Source organism: Lissotriton helveticus, chromosome 12 (assembly GCF_964261635.1).
Source record: "Lissotriton helveticus chromosome 12, aLisHel1.1, whole genome shotgun sequence".
NCBI classification, from domain to species: Eukaryota; Metazoa; Chordata; class Amphibia; order Caudata; family Salamandridae; genus Lissotriton; species Lissotriton helveticus.
In genome coordinates this window covers 658,055,568-658,076,589 of record NC_136073.1, presented here as the reverse complement: position 1 = coordinate 658,076,589, position 21,022 = coordinate 658,055,568, and the positions used below count along the sequence as shown (strand labels likewise).

Sequence of the window (21,022 nt, the reverse complement as noted above, 5' to 3'; positions counted from 1 at the left end):
CCAAAAAACAGCAGCAGACAACTCGCAGATATTCCCCAATTTCTAATGCTTTTCTTTTAAACACACAATAAACAGCCTCACCTGTGGTAAGGCTTAAAAAAATTGAATAAACTCGTAAATGTTCCTCTCCACGGAAATCTTTAGTAAAAGGCGAAAGATTTTTTCGTTTTGAAGAGAAACCAGAGTAAGTTAGAATATGGCTCTCTGGGGGTAAGTGGCACCACATCAAAGACCCCGTCATTGCGAGGGTGAGGACCTGAGAGGTATTTTCAAAATCTAAGAAAGAGGACAAGAACCAGGCCGGTGAGGGAAGCAGGCCCAAATTTCAGAGTCTCTGCTCAAAGCACAGAAAATCAAAAAGGTGGACAGTTCCCATGCGTCTGTCTGGGAATATGCAAATTCTTTTCTGTACACACCTCAGCTCATTAGGAGGCGTTGCAGCTGCTGGGCAAGGGGAACGGGAAGCGTGCATCAGGCTTTAGGTGAAGTGGCACTGTAGGACTTTCGTCCCCCAGCGATTTTACGCTTTCCACACCATCCTTCCAATCGATAGGCTGTGAGCCACCACTGTGCTCTGCACATAGCCATGCACTTTAAGTCCCTTTTTCGCACGTACTTTCATTAAACCTGAATATAGAAGTATATATCTGTCTAGGCTAGAGGCACATGAAACAGGACTGGCGTGCCGCTTCAAGTGTACCTGAGAGGAATCTGACTCAGGATTGGCCACCCTCTCAGGGCACCGACTCAGGATTGGCCAACCTCTATGGGGCACCTCCAACGGGCACAAATAACGGGCAAGCCCTATGAAAAGCACAACGTGAGTCTAGGTGCCACCTTGAAAAAGGAGGGTGACGTCTGGCCTCTGACAGCAGGAATATTAAGAGAGGAGAAAACATACTGCCTGCTATCGTGAAATTCCAAGATAGTCACGAAAAGCAATCTCATGCACTGCACAAGCTCTTTCCCATGATGCACCTCTCCTGCACTCTGTCTATGCAAATGAGCAAGCAGAGAGTTCAGGAATAAAACACCTAAGCTCATGTCCCCAAAAAACAGCATCAGACAATTCGCAGATATTCCTCAATTTCTAATGCTTTTCTTTTAAACACACGATAAACAGCCTCACCTGTGGTAAGGCTTAAAAAAATTGAATAAACTCGTAAATGTTCCTCTCCACGGAAATCTTTAGTAAAAGGCGAAAGATTTTTTCGTTTTGAAGAGAAACCAGAGTAAGTTAGAATATGGCTCTCTGGGGGTAAGTGGCACCACATCAAAGACCCCGTCATTGCGAGGGTGAGGACCTGAGAGGTATTTTCAAAATCTAAGAAAGAGGACAAGAACCAGGCCGGTGAGGGAAGCAGGCCCAAATTTCAGAGTCTCTGCTCAAAGCACAGAAAATCAAAAAGGTGGACAGTTCCCATGCGTCTGTCTGTGAATATGCAAATTCTTTTCTGTACACACCTCAGCTCATTAGGAGGCGTTGCGGATGCTGGGCAAGGGGAACGGGAAGCGTGCATCAGGCTTTAGGTGAAGTGGCACTGTAGGACTTTTGTCCCCCAGCGATTTTATGCTTTCCACACCATCCTTCCAATCGTTAGGCTGTGAGCCACCACTGTGCTCTGCACATAGCCATGCACTTTAAGTCCCTTTTTCGCACGTACTTTCATTAAACCTGAATATAGAAGTATATATCTGTCTAGGCTAGAGGCACATGAAACAGGACTGGCGTGCCGCTTCAAGTGTACCTGAGAGGAATCTGACTCAGGATTGGCCACCCTCTCAGGGCACCGACTCAGGATTGGCCAACCTCTATGGGGCACCTCCAACGGGCACAAATAACGGGCAAGCCCTATGAAAAGCACAGCGTGAGTCTAGGTGCCACCTTGAAAAAGGAGGGTGACGTCTGGCCTCTGACAGCAGGAATATTAAGAGAGGAGAAAACATACTGCCTGCTATCGTGAAATTCCAAGATAGTCACGAAAAGCAATCTCATGCACTGCACAAGCTCTTTCCCATGATGCACCTCTCCTGCACTCTGTCTATGCAAATGAGCAAGCAGAGAGTTCAGGAATAAAACACCTAAGCTCATGTCCCCAAAAAACAGCATCAGACAACTCGCAGATATTCCTCAATTTCTAATGCTTTTCTTTTAAACACACGATAAACAGCCTCACCTGTGGTAAGGCTTAAAAAAATTGAATAAACTCGTAAATGTTCCTCTCCACGGAAATCTTTAGTAAAAGGCGAAAGATTTTTTCGTTTTGAAGAGAAACCAGAGTAAGTTAGAATATGGCTCTCTGGGGGTAAGTGGCACCACATCAAAGACCCCGTCATTGCGAGGGTGAGGACCTGAGAGGTATTTTCAAAATCTAAGAAAGAGGACAAGAACCAGGCCGGTGAGGGAAGCAGGCCCAAATTTCAGAGTCTCTGCTCAAAGCACAGAAAATCAAAAAGGTGGACAGTTCCCATGCGTCTGTCTGGGAATATGCAAATTCTTTTCTGTACACACCTCAGCTCATTAGGAGGCGTTGCGGATGCTGGGCAAGGGGAACGGGAAGCGTGCATCAGGCTTTAGGTGAAGTGGCACTGTAGGACTTTTGTCCCCCAGCGATTTTACGCTTTCCACACCATCCTTCCAATCGTTAGGCTGTGAGCCACCACTGTGCTCTGCACATAGCCATGCACTTTAAGTCCCTTTTTCGCACGTACTTTCATTAAACCTGAATATAGAAGTATATATCTGTCTAGGCTAGAGGCACATGAAACAGGACTGGCGTGCCGCTTCAAGTGTACCTGAGAGGAATCTGACTCAGGATTGGCCACCCTCTCAGGGCACCGACTCAGGATTGGCCAACCTCTATGGGGCACCTCCAACGGGCACAAATAACGGGCAAGCCCTATGAAAAGCACAGCGTGAGTCTAGGTGCCACCTTGAAAAAGGAGGGTGACGTCTGGCCTCTGACAGCAGGAATATTAAGAGAGGAGAAAACATACTGCCTGCTATCGTGAAATTCCAAGATAGTCACGAAAAGCAATCTCATGCACTGCACAAGCTCTTTCCCATGATGCACCTCTCCTGCACTCTGTCTATGCAAATGAGCAAGCAGAGAGTTCAGGAATAAAACACCTAAGCTCATGTCCCCAAAAAACAGCATCAGACAACTCGCAGATATTCCTCAATTTCTAATGCTTTTCTTTTAAACACACGATAAACAGCCTCACCTGTGGTAAGGCTTAAAAAAATTGAATAAACTCGCAAATGTTCCTCTCCACGGAAATCTTTAGTAAAAGGCGAAAGATTTTTTCGTTTTGAAGAGAAACAGAGTAAGTTAGAATATGGCTCTCTGGGGGTAAGTGGCACCACATCAAAGACCCCGTCATTGCGAGGGTGAGGACCTGAGAGGTATTTTCAGGCTCTAAGAAAGAGGACAAGAACCAGGCCGGTGAGGGAAGCAGGCCCAAATTTCAGAGTCTCTGCTCAAAGCACAGAAAATGAAAAAGGTGGACAGTTCCCATGCGTCTGTCTGGGAATATGCAAATTCTTTTCTGTACACACCTCAGCTCATTAGGAGGCGTTGCGGCTGCTGGGCAAGGGGAACGGGAAGCGTGCATCAGGCTTTAGGTGAAGTGGCACTGTAGGACTTTTGTCCCCCAGCGATTTTACGCTTTCCACACCATCCTTCCAATCGTTAGGCTGTGAGCCACCACTGTGCTCTGCACATAGCCATGCACTTTAAGTCCCTTTTTCGCACGTACTTTCATTAAACCTGAATATAGAAGCATATATCTGTCTAGGCTAGAGGCACATGAAACAGGACTGGCGTGCCGCTTCAAGTGTACCTGAGAGGAATCTGACTCAGGATTGGCCACCCTCTCAGGGCACCGACTCAGGATTGGCCAACCTCTATGGGGCACCTCCAATGGGCACAAATAACGGGCAAGCCCTATGAAAAGCACAGCGTGAGTCTAGGTGCCACCTTGAAAAAGGAGGGTGACGTCTGGCCTCTGACAGCAGGAATATTAAGAGAGGAGAAAACATACTGCCTGCTATCATGAAATTCCAAGATAGTCACGAAAAGCAATCTCATGCACTTCACAAGCTCTTTCCCATGATGCACCTCTCCTGCACTCTGTCTATGCAAATGAGCAAGCAGAGGAGTTCAGGAATAAAACACCTAAGCTCATGTCCCCAAAAAACAGCAGCAGACAACTCGCAAATATTCCCCAATTTCTAATGCTTTTCTTTTAAACACACAATAAACAGCCTCACCTGTGGTAAGGCTTAAAAAAATTGAATAAACTCGTAAATGTTCCTCTCCACGGAAATCTTTAGTAAAAGGCGAAAACATTTTTCGTTTTGAAGAGAAACCAGAGTAAGTTAGAATATGGCTCTCTGGGGGTAAGTGGCACCACATCAAAGACCCCGTCATTGCGAGGGTGAGGACCTGAGAGGTATTTTCAGGCTCTAAGAAAGAGGACAAGAACCAGGCCGGTGAGGGAAGCAGGCCCAAATTTCAGAGTCTCTGCTCAAAGCACAGAAAATGAAAAAGGTGGACAGTTCCCATGCGTCTGTCTGGGAATATGCAAATTCTTTTCTGTACACACCTCAGCTCATTAGGAGGCGTTGCGGCTGCTGGGCAAGGGGAACGGGAAGCGTGCATCAGGCTTTAGGTGAAGTGGCACTGTAGGACTTTTGTCCCCCAGCGATTTTACGCTTTCCACACCATCCTTCCAATCGTTAGGCTGTGAGCCACCACTGTGCTCTGCACATAGCCATGCACTTTAAGTCCCTTTTTCGCACGTACTTTCATTAAACCTGAATATAGAAGTATATATCTGTCTAGGCTAGAGGCACATGAAACAGGACTGGCGTGCCGCTTCAAGTGTACCTGAGAGGAATCTGACTCAGGATTGGCCACCCTCTCAGGGCACCGACTCAGGATTGGCCAACCTCTATGGGGCACCTCCAATGGGCACAAATAACGGGCAAGCCCTATGAAAAGCACAGCGTGAGTCTAGGTGCCACCTTGAAAAAGGAGGGTGACGTCTGGCCTCTGACAGCAGGAATATTAAGAGAGGAGAAAACATACTGCCTGCTATCGTGAAATTCCAAGATAGTCACGAAAAGCAATCTCATGCACTGCACAAGCTCTTTCCCATGATGCACCTCTCCTGCACTCTGTCTATGCAAATGAGCAAGCAGAGAGTTCAGGAATAAAACACCTAAGCTCATGTCCCCAAAAAACAGCATCAGACAACTCGCAGATATTCCTCAATTTCTAATGCTTTTCTTTTAAACACACGATAAACAGCCTCACCTGTGGTAAGGCTTAAAAAAATTGAATAAACTCGCAAATGTTCCTCTCCACGGAAATCTTTAGTAAAAGGCGAAAGATTTTTTCGTTTTGAAGAGAGACCAGAGTAAGTTAGAATATGGCTCTCTGGGGGTAAGTGGCACCACATCAAAGACCCCGTCATTGCGAGGGTGAGGACCTGAGAGGTATTTTCAAAATCTAAGAAAGAGGACAAGAACCAGGCCGGTGAGGGAAGCAGGCCCAAATTTCAGAGTCTCTGCTCAAAGCACAGAAAATCAAAAAGGTGGACAGTTCCCATGCGTCTGTCTGGGAATATGCAAATTCTTTTCTGTACACACCTCAGCTCATTAGGAGGCGTTGCGGATGCTGGGCAAGGGGAACGGGAAGCGTGCATCAGGCTTTAGGTGAAGTGGCACTGTAGGACTTTTGTCCCCCAGCGATTTTACGCTTTCCACACCATCCTTCCAATCGTTAGGCTGTGAGCCACCACTGTGCTCTGCACATAGCCATGCACTTTAAGTCCCTTTTTCGCACGTACTTTCATTAAACCTGAATATAGAAGCATATATCTGTCTAGGCTAGAGGCACATGAAACAGGACTGGCGTGCCGCTTCAAGTGTACCTGAGAGGAATCTGACTCAGGATTGGCCACCCTCTCAGGGCACCGACTCAGGATTGGCCAACCTCTATGGGGCACCTCCAACGGGCACAAATAACGGGCAAGCCCTATGAAAAGCACAGCGTGAGTCTAGGTGCCACCTTGAAAAAGGAGGGTGACGTCTGGCCTCTGACAGCAGGAATATTAAGAGAGGAGAAAACATACTGCCTGCTATCATGAAATTCCAAGATAGTCACGAAAAGCAATCTCATGCACTTCACAAGCTCTTTCCCATGATGCACCTCTCCTGCACTCTGTCTATGCAAATGAGCAAGCAGAGGAGTTCAGGAATAAAACACCTAAGCTCATGTCCCCAAAAAACAGCAGCAGACAACTCGCAAATATTCCCCAATTTCTAATGCTTTTCTTTTAAACACACAATAAACAGCCTCACCTGTGGTAAGGCTTAAAAAAATTGAATAAACTCGTAAATGTTCCTCTCCACGGAAATCTTTAGTAAAAGGCGAAAACATTTTTCGTTTTGAAGAGAAACCAGAGTAAGTTAGAATATGGCTCTCTGGGGGTAAGTGGCACCACATCAAAGACCCCGTCATTGCGAGGGTGAGGACCTGAGAGGTATTTTCAGGCTCTAAGAAAGAGGACAAGAACCAGGCCGGTGAGGGAAGCAGGCCCAAATTTCAGAGTCTCTGCTCAAAGCACAGAAAATGAAAAAGGTGGACAGTTCCCATGCGTCTGTCTGGGAATATGCAAATTCTTTTCTGTACACACCTCAGCTCATTAGGAGGCGTTGCGGCTGCTGGGCAAGGGGAACGGGAAGCGTGCATCAGGCTTTAGGTGAAGTGGCACTGTAGGACTTTTGTCCCCCAGCGATTTTACGCTTTCCACACCATCCTTCCAATCGTTAGGCTGTGAGCCACCACTGTGCTCTGCACATAGCCATGCACTTTAAGTCCCTTTTTCGCACGTACTTTCATTAAACCTGAATATAGAAGTATATATCTGTCTAGGCTAGAGGCACATGAAACAGGACTGGCGTGCCGCTTCAAGTGTACCTGAGAGGAATCTGACTCAGGATTGGCCACCCTCTCAGGGCACCGACTCAGGATTGGCCAACCTCTATGGGGCACCTCCAATGGGCACAAATAACGGGCAAGCCCTATGAAAAGCACAGCGTGAGTCTAGGTGCCACCTTGAAAAAGGAGGGTGACGTCTGGCCTCTGACAGCAGGAATATTAAGAGAGGAGAAAACATACTGCCTGCTATCGTGAAATTCCAAGATAGTCACGAAAAGCAATCTCATGCACTGCACAAGCTCTTTCCCATGATGCACCTCTCCTGCACTCTGTCTATGCAAATGAGCAAGCAGAGAGTTCAGGAATAAAACACCTAAGCTCATGTCCCCAAAAAACAGCATCAGACAACTCGCAGATATTCCTCAATTTCTAATGCTTTTCTTTTAAACACACGATAAACAGCCTCACCTGTGGTAAGGCTTAAAAAAATTGAATAAACTCGTAAATGTTCCTCTCCACGGAAATCTTTAGTAAAAGGCGAAAGATTTTTTCGTTTTGAAGAGAAACCAGAGTAAGTTAGAATATGGCTCTCTGGGGGTAAGTGGCACCACATCAAAGACCCCGTCATTGCGAGGGTGAGGACCTGAGAGGTATTTTCAAAATCTAAGAAAGAGGACAAGAACCAGGCCGGTGAGGGAAGCAGGCCCAAATTTCAGAGTCTCTGCTCAAAGCACAGAAAATCAAAAAGGTGGACAGTTCCCATGCGTCTGTCTGGGAATATGCAAATTCTTTTCTGTACACACCTCAGCTCATTAGGAGGCGTTGCGGATGCTGGGCAAGGGGAACGGGAAGCGTGCATCAGGCTTTAGGTGAAGTGGCACTGTAGGACTTTTGTCCCCCAGCGATTTTACGCTTTCCACACCATCCTTCCAATCGTTAGGCTGTGAGCCACCACTGTGCTCTGCACATAGCCATGCACTTTAAGTCCCTTTTTCGCACGTACTTTCATTAAACCTGAATATAGAAGCATATATCTGTCTAGGCTAGAGGCACATGAAACAGGACTGGCGTGCCGCTTCAAGTGTACCTGAGAGGAATCTGACTCAGGATTGGCCACCCTGTCAGGGCACCGACTCAGGATTGGCCAACCTCTATGGGGCACCTCCAACGGGCACAAATAACGGGCAAGCCCTATGAAAAGCACAGCGTGAGTCTAGGTGCCACCTTGAAAAAGGAGGGTGACGTCTGGCCTCTGACAGCAGGAATATTAAGAGAGGAGAAAACATACTGCCTGCTATCATGAAATTCCAAGATAGTCACGAAAAGCAATCTCATGCACTGCACAAGCTCTTTCCCATGATGCACCTCTCCTGCACTCTGTCTATGCAAATGAGCAAGCAGAGAAGTTCAGGAATAAAACACCTAAGCTCATGTCCCCAAAAAACAGCAGCAGACAACTCGCAGATATTCCCCAATTTCTAATGCTTTTCTTTTAAACACACAATAAACAGCCTCACCTGTGGTAAGGCTTAAAAAAATTGAATAAACTCGCAAATGTTCCTCTCCACGGAAATCTTTAGTAAAAGGCGAAAGATTTTTTCGTTTTGAAGAGAAACCAGAGTAAGTTAGAATATGGCTCTCTGGGGGTAAGTGGCACCACATGAAAGACCCCGTCATTGCGAGGGTGAGGACCTGAGAGGTATTTTCAGGCTCTAAGAAAGAGGACAAGAACCAGGCCGGTGAGGGAAGCAGGCCCAAATTTCAGAGACTCTGCTCAAAGCACAGAAAATGAAAAAGGTGGACAGTTCCCATGCGTCTGTCTGGGAATATGCAAATTCTTTTCTGTACACACCTCAGCTCATTAGGAGGCGTTGCGGCTGCTGGGCAAGGGGAACGGGAAGCGTGCATCAGGCTTTAGGTGAAGTGGCACTGTAGGACTTTTGTCCCCCAGCGATTTTACGCTTTCCACACCATCCTTCCAATCGTTAGGCTGTGAGCCACCACTGTGCTCTGCACATAGCCATGCACTTTAAGTCCCTTTTTCGCACGTACTTTCATTAAACCTGAATATAGAAGCATATATCTGTCTAGGCTAGAGGCACATGAAACAGGACTGACGTGCCGCTTCAAGTGTACCTGAGAGGAATCTGACTCAGGATTGGCCACCCTCTCAGGGCACCGACTCAGGATTGGCCAACCTCTATGGGGCACCTCCAATGGGCACAAATAACGGGCAAGCCCTATGAAAAGCACAGCGTGAGTCTAGGTGCCACCTTGAAAAAGGAGGGTGACGTCTGGCCTCTGACAGCAGGAATATTAAGAGAGGAGAAAACATACTGCCTGCTATCATGAAATTCCAAGATAGTCACGAAAAGCAATCTCATGCACTGCACAAGCTCTTTCCCATGATGCACCTCTCCTGCACTCTGTCTATGCAAATGAGCAAGCAGAGGAGTTCAGGAATAAAACACCTAAGCTCATGTCCCCAAAAAACAGCAGCAGACAACTCGCAGATATTCCCCAATTTCTAATGCTTTTCTTTTAAACACACAATAAACAGCCTCACCTGTGGTAAGGCTTAAAAAAATTGAATAAACTCGTAAATGTTCCTCTCCACGGAAATCTTTAGTAAAAGGCGAAAAAAAAATTCGTTTTGAAGAGAAACCAGAGTAAGTTAGAATATGGCTCTCTGGGGGTAAGTGGCACCACATCAAAAACCCCGTCATTGCGAGGGTGAGGACCTGAGAGGTATTTTCAAAATCTAAGAAAGAGGACAAGAACCAGGCCGGTGAGGGAAGCAGGCCCAAATTTCAGAGTCTCTGCTCAAAGCACAGAAAATCAAAAAGGTGGACAGTTCCCATGCGTCTGTCTGGGAATATGCAAATTCTTTTCTGTACACACCTCACCTCATTAGGAGGCGTTGCAGCTGCTGGGCAAGGGGAACGGGAAGCGTGCATCAGGCTTTAGGTGAAGTGGCACTGTAGGACTTTCGTCCCCCAGCGATTTTACGCTTTCCACACCATCCTTCCAATCGATAGGCTGTGAGCCACCACTGTGCTCTGCACATAGCCATGCACTTTAAGTCCCTTTTTCGCACGTACTTTCATTAAACCTGAATATAGAAGTATATATCTGTCTAGGCTAGAGGCACATGAAACAGGACTGGCGTGCCGCTTCAAGTGTACCTGAGAGGAATCTGACTCAGGATTGGCCACCATCTCAGGGCACCGACTCAGGATTGGCCAACCTCTATGGGGCACCTCCAACGGGCACAAATAACGGGCAAGCCCTATGAAAAGCACAGCGTGAGTCTAGGTGCCACCTTGAAAAAGGAGGGTGACGTCTGGCCTCTGACAGCAGGAATATTAAGAGAGGAGAAAACATACTGCCTGCTATCGTGAAATTCCAAGATAGTCACGAAAAGCAATCTCATGCACTGCACAAGCTCTTTCCCATGATGCACCTCTCCTGCACTCTGTCTATGCAAATGAGCAAGCAGAGAGTTCAGGAATAAAACACCTAAGCTCATGTCCCCAAAAAACAGCATCAGACAACTCGCAGATATTCCTCAATTTCTAATGCTTTTCTTTTAAACACACGATAAACAGCCTCACCTGTGGTAAGGCTTAAAAAAATTGAATAAACTCGTAAATGTTCCTCTCCACGGAAATCTTTAGTAAAAGGCGAAAGATTTTTTCGTTTTGAAGAGAAACCAGAGTAAGTTAGAATATGGCTCTCTGGGGGTAAGTGGCACCACATCAAAGACCCCGTCATTGCGAGGGTGAGGACCTGAGAGGTATTTTCAAAATCTAAGAAAGAGGACAAGAACCAGGCCGGTGAGGGAAGCAGGCCCAAATTTCAGAGTCTCTGCTCAAAGCACAGAAAATCAAAAAGGTGGACAGTTCCCATGCGTCTGTCTGGGAATATGCAAATTCTTTTCTGTACACACCTCAGCTTATTAGGAGGCGTTGCGGATGCTGGGCAAGGGGAACGGGAAGCGTGCATCAGGCTTTAGGTGAAGTGGCACTGTAGGACTTTTGTCCCCCAGCGATTTTACGCTTTCCACACCATCCTTCCAATCGTTAGGCTGTGAGCCACCACTGTGCTCTGCACATAGCCATGCACTTTAAGTCCCTTTTTCGCACGTACTTTCATTAAACCTGAATATAGAAGCATATATCTGTCTAGGCTAGAGGCACATGAAACAGGACTGGCGTGCCGCTTCAAGTGTACCTGAGAGGAATCTGACTCAGGATTGGCCACCCTCTCAGGGCACCGACTCAGGATTGGCCAACCTCTATGGGGCACCTCCAACGGGCACAAATAACGGGCAAGCCCTATGAAAAGCACAGCGTGAGTCTAGGTGCCACCTTGAAAAAGGAGGGTGACGTCTGGCCTCTGACAGCAGGAATATTAAGAGAGGAGAAAACATACTGCCTGCTATCATGAAATTCCAAGATAGTCACGAAAAGCAATCTCATGCACTGCACAAGCTCTTTCCCATGATGCACCTCTCCTGCACTCTGTCTATGCAAATGAGCAAGCAGAGGAGTTCAGGAATAAAACACCTAAGCTCATGTCCCCAAAAAACAGCAGCAGACAACTCGCCGATATTCTCCAATTTCTAATGCTTTTCTTTTAAACACACAATAAACAGCCTCACCTGTGGTAAGGCTTAAAAAAATTGAATAAACTCGTAAATGTTCCTCTCCACGGAAATCTTTAGTAAAAGGCGAAAGATTTTTTCGTTTTGAAGAGAAACCAGAGTAAGTTAGAATATGGCTCTCTGGGGGTAAGTGGCACCACATCAAAGACCCCTTCATTGCGAGGGTGAGGACCTGAGAGGTATTTTCAAAATCTAAGAAAGAGGACAAGAACCAGGCCGGTGAGGGAAGCAGGCCCAAATTTCAGAGTCTCTGCTCAAAGCACAGAAAATCAAAAAGGTGGACAGTTCCCATGCGTCTGTCTGGGAATATGCAAATTCTTTTCTGTACACACCTCAGCTCATTAGGAGGCGTTGCAGCTGCTGGGCAAGGGGAACGGGAAGCGTGCATCAGGCTTTAGGTGAAGTGGCACTGTAGGACTTTCGTCCCCCAGCGATTTTACGCTTTCCACACCATCCTTCCAATCGATAGGCTGTGAGCCACCACTGTGCTCTGCACATAGCCATGCACTTTAAGTCCCTTTTTCGCACGTACTTCATTAAACCTGAATATAGAAGTATATATCTGTCTAGGCTAGAGGCACATGAAACAGGACTGGCGTGCCGCTTCAAGTGTACCTGAGAGGAATCTGACTCAGGATTGGCCACCCTCTCAGGGCACCGACTCAGGATTGGCCAACCTCTATGGGGCACCTCCAACGGGCACAAATAACGGGCAAGCCCTATGAAAAGCACAGCGTGAGTCTAGGTGCCACCTTGAAAAAGGAGGGTGACGTCTGGCCTCTGACAGCAGGAATATTAAGAGAGGAGAAAACATACTGCCTGCTATCGTGAAATTCCAAGATAGTCACGAAAAGCAATCTCATGCACTGCACAAGCTCTTTCCCATGATGCACCTCTCCTGCACTCTGTCTATGCAAATGAGCAAGCAGAGAGTTCAGGAATAAAACACCTAAGCTCATGTCCCCAAAAAACAGCATCAGACAACTCGCAGATATTCCTCAATTTCTAATGCTTTTCTTTTAAACACACGATAAACAGCCTCACCTGTGGTAAGGCTTAAAAAAATTGAATAAACTCGTAAATGTTCCTCTCCACGGAAATCTTTAGTAAAAGGCGAAAGATTTTTTCGTTTTGAAAAGAAACCAGAGTAAGTTAGAATATGGCTCTCTGGGGGTAAGTGGCACCACATCAAAGACCCCGTCATTGCGAGGGTGAGGACCTGAGAGGTATTTTCAAAATCTAAGAAAGAGGACAAGAACCAGGCCGGTGAGGGAAGCAGGCCCAAATTTCAGAGTCTCTGCTCAAAGCACAGAAAATCAAAAAGGTGGACAGTTCCCATGCGTCTGTCTGTGAATATGCAAATTCTTTTCTGTACACACCTCAGCTCATTAGGAGGCGTTGCGGATGCTGGGCAAGGGGAACGGGAAGCGTGCATCAGGCTTTAGGTGAAGTGGCACTGTAGGACTTTTGTCCCCCAGCGATTTTACGCTTTCCACACCATCCTTCCAATCGTTAGGCTGTGAGCCACCACTGTGCTCTGCACATAGCCATGCACTTTAAGTCCCTTTTTCGCACGTACTTTCATTAAACCTGAATATAGAAGTATATATCTGTCTAGGCTAGAGGCACATGAAACAGGACTGGCGTGCCGCTTCAAGTGTACCTGAGAGGAATCTGACTCAGGATTGGCCACCCTCTCAGGGCACCGACTCAGGATTGGCCAACCTCTATGGGGCACCTCCAATGGGCACAAATAACGGGCAAGCCCTATGAAAAGCACAGCGTGAGTCTAGGTGCCACCTTGAAAAAGGAGGGTGACGTCTGGCCTCTGACAGCAGGAATATTAAGAGAGGAGAAAACATACTGCCTGCTATCGTGAAATTCCAAGATAGTCACGAAAAGCAATCTCATGCACTGCACAAGCTCTTTCCCATGATGCACCTCTCCTGCACTCTGTCTATGCAAATGAGCAAGCAGAGAGTTCAGGAATAAAACACCTAAGCTCATGTCCCCAAAAAACAGCATCAGACAACTCGCAGATATTCCTCAATTTCTAATGCTTTTCTTTTAAACACACGATAAACAGCCTCACCTGTGGTAAGGCTTAAAAAAATTGAATAAACTCGTAAATGTTCCTCTCCACGGAAATCTTTAGTAAAAGGCGAAAGATTTTTTCGTTTTGAAGAGAAACCAGAGTAAGTTAGAATATGGCTCTCTGGGGGTAAGTGGCACCACATCAAAGACCCCGTCATTGCGAGGGTGAGGACCTGAGAGGTATTTTCAAAATCTAAGAAAGAGGACAAGAACCAGGCCGGTGAGGGAAGCAGGCCCAAATTTCAGAGTCTCTGCTCAAAGCACAGAAAATCAAAAAGGTGGACAGTTCCCATGCGTCTGTCTGGGAATATGCAAATTCTTTTCTGTACACACCTCAGCTCATTAGGAGGCGTTGCGGATGCTGGGCAAGGGGAACGGGAAGCGTGCATCAGGCTTTAGGTGAAGTGGCACTGTAGGACTTTTGTCCCCCAGCGATTTTACGCTTTCCACACCATCCTTCCAATCGTTAGGCTGTGAGCCACCACTGTGCTCTGCACATAGCCATGCACTTTAAGTCCCTTTTTCGCACGTACTTTCATTAAACCTGAATATAGAAGCATATATCTGTCTAGGCTAGAGGCACATGAAACAGGACTGGCGTGCCGCTTCAAGTGTACCTGAGAGGAATCTGACTCAGGATTGGCCACCCTGTCAGGGCACCGACTCAGGATTGGCCAACCTCTATGGGGCACCTCCAACGGGCACAAATAACGGGCAAGCCCTATGAAAAGCACAGCGTGAGTCTAGGTGCCACCTTGAAAAAGGAGGGTGACGTCTGGCCTCTGACAGCAGGAATATTAAGAGAGGAGAAAACATACTGCCTGCTATCATGAAATTCCAAGATAGTCACGAAAAGCAATCTCATGCACTGCACAAGCTCTTTCCCATGATGCACCTCTCCTGCACTCTGTCTATGCAAATGAGCAAGCAGAGGAGTTCAGGAATAAAACACCTAAGCTCATGTCCCCAAAAAACAGCAGCAGACAACTCGCAGATATTCCCCAATTTCTAATGCTTTTCTTTTAAACACACAATAAACAGCCTCACCTGTGGTAAGGCTTAAAAAAATTGAATAAACTCGCAAATGTTCCTCTCCACGGAAATCTTTAGTAAAAGGCAAAAGATTTTTTCGTTTTGAAGAGAAACCAGAGTAAGTTAGAATATGGCTCTCTGGGGGTAAGTGGCACCACATCAAAGACCCCGTCATTGCGAGGGTGAGGACCTGAGAGGTATTTTCAGGCTCTAAGAAAGAGGACAAGAACCAGGCCGGTGAGGGAAGCAGGCCCAAATTTCAGAGACTCTGCTCAAAGCACAGAAAATGAAAAAGGTGGACAGTTCCCATGCGTCTGTCTGGGAATATGCAAATTCTTTTCTGTACACACCTCAGCTCATTAGGAGGCGTTGCGGCTGCTGGGCAAGGGGAACGGGAAGCGTGCATCAGGCTTTAGGTGAAGTGGCACTGTAGGACTTTTGTCCCCCAGCGATTTTACGCTTTCCACACCATCCTTCCAATCGTTAGGCTGTGAGCCACCACTGTGCTCTGCACATAGCCATGCACTTTAAGTCCCTTTTTCGCACGTACTTTCATTAAACCTGAATATAGAAGCATATATCTGTCTAGGCTAGAGGCACATGAAACAGGACTGACGTGCCGCTTCAAGTGTACCTGAGAGGAATCTGACTCAGGATTGGCCACCCTCTCAGGGCACCGACTCAGGATTGGCCAACCTCTATGGGGCACCTCCAATGGGCACAAATAACGGGCAAGCCCTATGAAAAGCACAGCGTGAGTCTAGGTGCCACCTTGAAAAAGGAGGGTGACGTCTGGCCTCTGACAGCAGGAATATTAAGAGAGGAGAAAACATACTGCCTGCTATCATGAAATTCCAAGATAGTCACGAAAAGCAATCTCATGCACTGCACAAGCTCTTTCCCATGATGCACCTCTCCTGCACTCTGTCTATGCAAATGAGCAAGCAGAGGAGTTCAGGAATAAAACACCTAAGCTCATGTCCCCAAAAAACAGCAGCAGACAACTCGCAGATATTCCCCAATTTCTAATGCTTTTCTTTTAAACACACAATAAACAGCCTCACCTGTGGTAAGGCTTAAAAAAATTGAATAAACTCGTAAATGTTCCTCTCCACGGAAATCTTTAGTAAAAGGCGAAAAAAAAATTCGTTTTGAAGAGAAACCAGAGTAAGTTAGAATATGGCTCTCTGGGGGTAAGTGGCACCACATCAAAAACCCCTTCATTGCGAGGGTGAGGACCTGAGAGGTATTTTCAAAATCTAAGAAAGAGGACAAGAACCAGGCCGGTGAGGGAAGCAGGCCCAAATTTCAGAGTCTCTGCTCAAAGCACAGAAAATCAAAAAGGTGGACAGTTCCCATGCGTCTGTCTGGGAATATGCAAATTCTTTTCTGTACACACCTCACCTCATTAGGAGGCGTTGCAGCTGCTGGGCAAGGGGAACGGGAAGCGTGCATCAGGCTTTAGGTGAAGTGGCACTGTAGGACTTTCGTCCCCCAGCGATTTTACGCTTTCCACACCATCCTTCCAATCGATAGGCTGTGAGCCACCACTGTGCTCTGCACATAGCCATGCACTTTAAGTCCCTTTTTCGCACGTACTTTCATTAAACCTGAATATAGAAGTATATATCTGTCTAGGCTAGAGGCACATGAAACAGGACTGGCGTGCCGCTTCAAGTGTACCTGAGAGGAATCTGACTCAGGATTGGCCACCATCTCAGGGCACCGACTCAGGATTGGCCAACCTCTATGGGGCACCTCCAACGGGCACAAATAACGGGCAAGCCCTATGAAAAGCACAGCGTGAGTCTAGGTGCCACCTTGAAAAAGGAGGGTGACGTCTGGCCTCTGACAGCAGGAATATTAAGAGAGGAGAAAACATACTGCCTGCTATCGTGAAATTCCAAGATAGTCACGAAAAGCAATCTCATGCACTGCACAAGCTCTTTCCCATGATGCACCTCTCCTGCACTCTGTCTATGCAAATGAGCAAGCAGAGAGTTCAGGAATAAAACACCTAAGCTCATGTCCCCAAAAAACAGCATCAGACAACTCGCAGATATTCCTCAATTTCTAATGCTTTTCTTTTAAACACACGATAAACAGCCTCACCTGTGGTAAGGCTTAAAAAAATTGAATAAACTCGTAAATGTTCCTCTCCACGGAAATCTTTAGTAAAAGGCGAAAGATTTTTTCGTTTTGAAGAGAAACCAGAGTAAGTTAGAATATGGCTCTCTGGGGGTAAGTGGCACCACATCAAAGACCCCGTCATTGCGAGGGTGAGGACCTGAGAGGTATTTTCAAAATCTAAGAAAGAGGACAAGAACCAGGCCGGTGAGGGAAGCAGGCCCAAATTTCAGAGTCTCTGCTCAAAGCACAGAAAATCAAAAAGGTGGACAGTTCCCATGCGTCTGTCTGGGAATATGCAAATTCTTTTCTGTACACACCTCAGCTTATTAGGAGGCGTTGCGGATGCTGGGCAAGGGGAACGGGAAGCGTGCATCAGGCTTTAGGTGAAGTGGCACTGTAGGACTTTTGTCCCCCAGCGATTTTACGCTTTCCACACCATCCTTCCAATCGTTAGGCTGTGAGCCACCACTGTGCTCTGCACATAGCCATGCACTTTAAGTCCCTTTTTCGCACGTACTTTCATTAAACCTGAATATAGAAGCATATATCTGTCTAGGCTAGAGGCACATGAAACAGGACTGGCGTGCCGCTTCAAGTGTACCTGAGAGGAATCTGACTCAGGATTGGCCACCCTCTCAGGGCACCGACTCAGGATTGGCCAACCTCTATGGGGCACCTCCAACGGGCACAAATAACGGGCAAGCCCTATGAAAAGCACAGCGTGAGTCTAGGTGCCACCTTGAAAAAGGAGGGTGACGTCTGGCCTCTGACAGCAGGAATATTAAGAGAGGAGAAAACATACTGCCTGCTATCATGAAATTCCAAGATAGTCACGAAAAGCAATCTCATGCACTGCACAAGCTCTTTCCCATGATGCACCTCTCCTGCACTCTGTCTATGCAAATGAGCAAGCAGAGGAGTTCAGGAATAAAACACCTAAGCTCATGTCCCCAAAAAACAGCAGCAGACAACTCGCAGATATTCTCCAATTTCTAATGCTTTTCTTTTAAACACACAATAAACAGCCTCACCTGTGGTAAGGCTTAAAAAAATTGAATAAACTCGTAAATGTTCCTCTCCACGGAAATCTTTAGTAAAAGGCGAAAGATTTTTTAGTTTTGAAGAGAAACCAGAGTAAGTTAGAATATGGCTCTCTGGGGGTAAGTGGCACCACATCAAAGACCCCTTCATTGCGAGGGTGAGGACCTGAGAGGTATTTTCAAAATCTAAGAAAGAGGACAAGAACCAGGCCGGTGAGGGAAGCAGGCCCAAATTTCAGAGTCTCTGCTCAAAGCACAGAAAATCAAAAAGGTGGACAGTTCCCATGCGTCTGTCTGGGAATATGCAAATTCTTTTCTGTACACACCTCAGCTCATTAGGAGGCGTTGCAGCTGCTGGGCAAGGGGAACGGGAAGCGTGCATCAGGCTTTAGGTGAAGTGGCACTGTAGGACTTTCGTCCCCCAGCGATTTTACGCTTTCCACACCATCCTTCCAATCGATAGGCTGTGAGCCACCACTGTGCTCTGCACATAGCCATGCACTTTAAGTCCCTTTTTCGCACGTACTTCATTAAACCTGAATATAGAAGTATATATCTGTCTAGGCTAGAGGCACATGAAACAGGACTGGCGTGCCGCTTCAAGTGTACCTGAGAGGAATCTGACTCAGGATTGGCCACCCTCTCAGGGCACCGACTCAGGATTGGCCAACCTCTATGGGGCACCTCCAACGGGCACAAATAACGGGCAAGCCCTATGAAAAGCACAGCGTGAGTCTAGGTGCCACCTTGAAAAAGGAGGGTGACGTCTGGCCTCTGACAGCAGGAATATTAAGAGAGGAGAAAACATACTGCCTGCTATCGTGAAATTCCAAGATAGTCACGAAAAGCAATCTCATGCACTGCACAAGCTCTTTCCCATGATGCACCTCTCCTGCACTCTGTCTATGCAAATGAGCAAGCAGAGAGTTCAGGAATAAAACACCTAAGCTCATGTCCCCAAAAAACAGCATCAGACAACTCGCAGATATTCCTCAATTTCTAATGCTTTTCTTTTAAACACACGATAAACAGCCTCACCTGTGGTAAGGCTTAAAAAAATTGAATAAACTCGTAAATGTTCCTCTCCACGGAAATCTTTAGTAAAAGGCGAAAGATTTTTTCGTTTTGAAAAGAAACCAGAGTAAGTTAGAATATGGCTCTCTGGGGGTAAGTGGCACCACATCAAAGACCCCGTCATTGCGAGGGTGAGGACCTGAGAGGTATTTTCAAAATCTAAGAAAGAGGACAAGAACCAGGCCGGTGAGGGAAGCAGGCCCAAATTTCAGAGTCTCTGCTCAAAGCACAGAAAATCAAAAAGGTGGACAGTTCCCATGCGTCTGTCTGTGAATATGCAAATTCTTTTCTGTACACACCTCAGCTCATTAGGAGGCGTTGCGGATGCTGGGCAAGGGGAACGGGAAGCGTGCATCAGGCTTTAGGTGAAGTGGCACTGTAGGACTTTTGTCCCCCAGCGATTTTACGCTTTCCACACCATCCTTCCAATCGTTAGGCTGTGAGCCACCACTGTGCTCTGCACATAGCCATGCACTTTAAGTCCCTTTTTCGCACGTACTTTCATTAAACCTGAATATAGAAGTATATATCTGTCTAGGCTAGAGGCACATGAAACAGGACTGGCGTGCCGCTTCAAGTGTACCTGAGAGGAATCTGACTCAGGATTGGCCACCCTCTCAGGGCACCGACTCAGGATTGGCCAACCTCTATGGGGCACCTCCAACGGGCACAAATAACGGGCAAGCCCTATGAAAAGCACAGCGTGAGTCTAGGTGCCACCTTGAAAAAGGAGGGTGACGTCTGGCCTCTGACAGCAGGAATATTAAGAGAGGAGAAAACATACTGCCTGCTATCGTGAAATTCCAAGATAGTCACGAAAAGCAATCTCATGCACTGCACAAGCTCTTTCCCATGATGCACCTCTCCTGCACTCTGTCTATGCAAATGAGCAAGCAGAGAGTTCAGGAATAAAACACCTAAGCTCATGTCCCCAAAAAACAGCAGCAGACAACTCGCAGATATTCCCCAATTTCTAATGCTTTTCTTTTAAACACACAATAAACAGCCTCACCTGTGGTAAGGCTTAAAAAAATTGAATAAACTCGTAAATGTTCCTCTCCACGGAAATCTTTAGTAAAAGGCGAAAGATTTTTTCGTTTTGAAGAGAAACCAGAGTAAGTTAGAATATGGCTCTCTGGGGGTAAGTGGCACCACATCAAAGACCCCGTCATTGCGAGGGTGAGGACCTGAGAGGTATTTTCAAAATCTAAGAAAGAGGACAAGAACCAGGCCGGTGAGGGAAGCAGGCCCAAATTTCAGAGTCTCTGCTCAAAGCACAGAAAATCAAAAAGGTGGACAGTTCCCATGCGTCTGTCTGGGAATATGCAAATTCTTTTCTGTACACACCTCACCTCATTAGGAGGCGTTGCAGCTGCTGGGCAAGGGGAACGGGAAGCGTGCATCAGGCTTTAGGTGAAGTGGCACTGTAGGACTTTCGTCCCCCAGCGATTTTACGCTTTCCACACCATCCTTCCAATCGATAGGCTGTGAGCCACCACTGTGCTCTGCACATAGCCATGCACTTTAAGTCCCTTTTTCGCACGTACTTTCATTAAACCTGAATATAGAAGTATATATCTGTCTAGGCTAGAGGCACATGAAACAGGACTGGCGTGCCGCTTCAAGTGTACCTGAGAGGAATCTGACTCAGGATTGGCCACCATCTCAGGGCACCGACTCAGGATTGGCCAACCTCTATGGGGCACCTCCAACGGGCACAAATAACGGGCAAGCCCTATGAAAAGCACAGCGTGAGTCTAGGTGCCACCTTGAAAAAGGAGGGTGACGTCTGGCCTCTGACAGCAGGAATATTAAGAGAGGAGAAAACATACTGCCTGCTATCGTGAAATTCCAAGATAGTCACGAAAAGCAATCTCATGCACTGCACAAGCTCTTTCCCATGATGCACCTCTCCTGCACTCTGTCTATGCAAATGAGCAAGCAGAGAGTTCAGGAATAAAACACCTAAGCTCATGTCCCCAAAAAACAGCATCAGACAACTCGCAGATATTCCTCAATTTCTAATGCTTTTCTTT

The 21,022-nt window shown here is 46.8% G+C and overlaps 20 non-coding genes across 20 annotated transcripts; all 20 read right to left on the bottom strand.

Annotated features, from left to right (window-relative positions):
- Positions 1–73: 73 nt before the first annotated feature.
- Positions 74–188, bottom strand: LOC144801665 (U5 spliceosomal RNA). Its single transcript, XR_013605469.1, has one exon. It is a non-coding gene; the product is annotated as a U5 spliceosomal RNA (small nuclear RNA).
- Positions 189–1,121: 933 nt separating this feature from the next.
- Positions 1,122–1,236, bottom strand: LOC144801664 (U5 spliceosomal RNA). The gene has a single exon (XR_013605468.1). It is a non-coding gene; the product is annotated as a U5 spliceosomal RNA (small nuclear RNA).
- Positions 1,237–2,169: 933 nt separating this feature from the next.
- LOC144801663 (U5 spliceosomal RNA) lies at positions 2,170–2,284 on the bottom strand. The gene has a single exon (XR_013605467.1). It is a non-coding gene; the product is annotated as a U5 spliceosomal RNA (small nuclear RNA).
- Positions 2,285–3,217: 933 nt separating this feature from the next.
- LOC144800851 (U5 spliceosomal RNA) lies at positions 3,218–3,331 on the bottom strand. The gene has a single exon (XR_013604734.1). It is a non-coding gene; the product is annotated as a U5 spliceosomal RNA (small nuclear RNA).
- A 934-nt stretch (positions 3,332–4,265) lies between these two features.
- LOC144801026 (U5 spliceosomal RNA) lies at positions 4,266–4,380 on the bottom strand. Its single transcript, XR_013604903.1, has one exon. It is a non-coding gene; the product is annotated as a U5 spliceosomal RNA (small nuclear RNA).
- Positions 4,381–5,313: 933 nt separating this feature from the next.
- On the bottom strand, positions 5,314–5,428 carry LOC144800749 (U5 spliceosomal RNA). The gene has a single exon (XR_013604635.1). It is a non-coding gene; the product is annotated as a U5 spliceosomal RNA (small nuclear RNA).
- A 934-nt stretch (positions 5,429–6,362) lies between these two features.
- Positions 6,363–6,477, bottom strand: LOC144801025 (U5 spliceosomal RNA). The gene has a single exon (XR_013604902.1). It is a non-coding gene; the product is annotated as a U5 spliceosomal RNA (small nuclear RNA).
- A 933-nt stretch (positions 6,478–7,410) lies between these two features.
- Positions 7,411–7,525, bottom strand: LOC144801662 (U5 spliceosomal RNA). The gene has a single exon (XR_013605466.1). It is a non-coding gene; the product is annotated as a U5 spliceosomal RNA (small nuclear RNA).
- Positions 7,526–8,459: 934 nt separating this feature from the next.
- LOC144800370 (U5 spliceosomal RNA) lies at positions 8,460–8,574 on the bottom strand. The gene has a single exon (XR_013604279.1). It is a non-coding gene; the product is annotated as a U5 spliceosomal RNA (small nuclear RNA).
- Positions 8,575–9,508: 934 nt separating this feature from the next.
- On the bottom strand, positions 9,509–9,623 carry LOC144801039 (U5 spliceosomal RNA). Its single transcript, XR_013604916.1, has one exon. It is a non-coding gene; the product is annotated as a U5 spliceosomal RNA (small nuclear RNA).
- Positions 9,624–10,556: 933 nt separating this feature from the next.
- Positions 10,557–10,671, bottom strand: LOC144801661 (U5 spliceosomal RNA). The gene has a single exon (XR_013605465.1). It is a non-coding gene; the product is annotated as a U5 spliceosomal RNA (small nuclear RNA).
- Positions 10,672–11,605: 934 nt separating this feature from the next.
- LOC144801660 (U5 spliceosomal RNA) lies at positions 11,606–11,720 on the bottom strand. Its single transcript, XR_013605464.1, has one exon. It is a non-coding gene; the product is annotated as a U5 spliceosomal RNA (small nuclear RNA).
- A 932-nt stretch (positions 11,721–12,652) lies between these two features.
- LOC144800432 (U5 spliceosomal RNA) lies at positions 12,653–12,767 on the bottom strand. The gene has a single exon (XR_013604335.1). It is a non-coding gene; the product is annotated as a U5 spliceosomal RNA (small nuclear RNA).
- Positions 12,768–13,700: 933 nt separating this feature from the next.
- Positions 13,701–13,815, bottom strand: LOC144801659 (U5 spliceosomal RNA). Its single transcript, XR_013605463.1, has one exon. It is a non-coding gene; the product is annotated as a U5 spliceosomal RNA (small nuclear RNA).
- A 934-nt stretch (positions 13,816–14,749) lies between these two features.
- LOC144800371 (U5 spliceosomal RNA) lies at positions 14,750–14,864 on the bottom strand. The gene has a single exon (XR_013604280.1). It is a non-coding gene; the product is annotated as a U5 spliceosomal RNA (small nuclear RNA).
- A 934-nt stretch (positions 14,865–15,798) lies between these two features.
- Positions 15,799–15,913, bottom strand: LOC144801038 (U5 spliceosomal RNA). Its single transcript, XR_013604915.1, has one exon. It is a non-coding gene; the product is annotated as a U5 spliceosomal RNA (small nuclear RNA).
- A 933-nt stretch (positions 15,914–16,846) lies between these two features.
- LOC144801657 (U5 spliceosomal RNA) lies at positions 16,847–16,961 on the bottom strand. The gene has a single exon (XR_013605461.1). It is a non-coding gene; the product is annotated as a U5 spliceosomal RNA (small nuclear RNA).
- A 934-nt stretch (positions 16,962–17,895) lies between these two features.
- On the bottom strand, positions 17,896–18,010 carry LOC144800616 (U5 spliceosomal RNA). Its single transcript, XR_013604508.1, has one exon. It is a non-coding gene; the product is annotated as a U5 spliceosomal RNA (small nuclear RNA).
- Positions 18,011–18,942: 932 nt separating this feature from the next.
- Positions 18,943–19,057, bottom strand: LOC144800431 (U5 spliceosomal RNA). Its single transcript, XR_013604334.1, has one exon. It is a non-coding gene; the product is annotated as a U5 spliceosomal RNA (small nuclear RNA).
- Positions 19,058–19,990: 933 nt separating this feature from the next.
- LOC144801656 (U5 spliceosomal RNA) lies at positions 19,991–20,105 on the bottom strand. Its single transcript, XR_013605460.1, has one exon. It is a non-coding gene; the product is annotated as a U5 spliceosomal RNA (small nuclear RNA).
- Between the last annotated feature and the right edge of the window lie 917 nt (positions 20,106–21,022).